Raw genomic sequence first — 1693 nt, forward strand, 5'->3', positions numbered from 1 at the left:
AACAACAACAACGTAAGATGATTGAAAATACCATGCCTTGGGTCAGGCACACCACCTTAGTCCTCAAAGTGACATCTTTGCTCTTGAACACTTTAAAGAGGTCTTTGGTAGCAGATTTGCCTAATGTGGTATATCATTTGTTTCTTGACTGTTAATTCCATAAGTGTTGATTGTGGATCCAAACAAAATAATGTCTTTGACCACTTTAATTTTTTCTCTTTTTGTCATGATATTATTTATTGGTCCAGTTGTGAGGATATTTGTTTCCTTGGCATTGAAGTGCCATCCATAAAGGCTGTAGACTATGATCTTCTCAGTAAGTATTTCAAATCTTCTTTGCTTCCAGAAAGCAAGGTTGTGCCATCTGCATATCTCCGGCTGTTAATGAGTCTTCTTCCAATCCTAATGCTATGTTCTTCTTATTAGTTATAAATGCCTTTGATTATTTGGAAATGTAAAACAAGCCATTATTACCTACAATCTGCATTTGATAAGCTTATAATTCCTTTAGATTTGTTGGGTATAATAATCAAAATATTAAGTATCATAGAATACTCTCACATGCTTTTCTTTACTTTTTCTTTTTATAGATGAGAATTATATGCCTAAGAGTCTGAGTGACTTATCCAATATCATACTGTTTTGATTTTTGTTTGTTTCTTTATATCTCCCTTTACAGTCAGACTAATATTAACATTCATGTTTTAAATTGTGATACACTGAGAAACAACTCCAAAATATTGATGGATTACTGAATTATTTAATATGTAGTGAATTATTTAATATGACTTCAAATCATAGCCTTTGTAACTCCCACCAAACATTTTTCCTGGTGGGTCATATAAGCAAAGGTTTGAAAAAATGCTGAAAGGATTGTATGATTCAGTTTTTAAGTAGTTTTTAACAACATTAATTATGATAGTAAAAACTTGAAACTCTAATGTGGGTATAGGTGAGCTATCTCAGAAACAGGAACTGAACTCTTAAAACTAACAAGAGTCAAGAGTGGAGCACATCCTTTGGAGCCTAAGATGCCAGCACATTGAACCTCCTTGAACCAGACACAGAAACCTAAGACCCCCAAGGAGTGACAGGACCCACAGAATGAGATGGGCTGGTAGGCTTCCTAACTCATGGTGAAAGTAAAGATGAATGACTTTGGACAGGAGGCTTGCTTGCAGAGTTGGGAGCCTCCAGGCACTTAACTAGAGGAGCTAGGTTTGCTGACCCATGGAGTTTTGTAATGAAATGGTGAAGGCTGTGAGCATTTATCAGCATTCCTAAAGAGATTTGTAATGTTCTTGAGCAGAAAGAGGCTTGCCAGTAGGCAAGTCTGAAGGGAAGCTGTCCTGACTAGAAGAACTGTGTTCTGAATATTTCTGGCTGTGAATTGTGAATACACCAACAATACCTGTTAATACCTGCCATAACTGTGAATACAGTGTCTGAGTTCTGTGTGGCCAATACTATTGAATCCAGATGAGAAATTGAGTGTGCACTCAGAGAGATTGCAGGTGCTCTTTGTGTTTGCAGATATTGTAATAGGGGAGTTAGGAATTTCCCAAAAAGAAACAGGCTTTATTTTGAGCTCGCAGCCTGTGTATAGAGTATGGGGGCTTACATGGAAACCTGAGCTCCACCCAGGACTACTAAGAGAACAAGTGATTTACACTTGAAGAAAAAACCAATAGTA

Source organism: Chrysochloris asiatica, unplaced genomic scaffold (assembly GCF_000296735.1).
Source record: "Chrysochloris asiatica unplaced genomic scaffold, ChrAsi1.0 scaffold00027, whole genome shotgun sequence".
Taxonomy (NCBI): Eukaryota; Metazoa; Chordata; class Mammalia; order Afrosoricida; family Chrysochloridae; genus Chrysochloris; species Chrysochloris asiatica.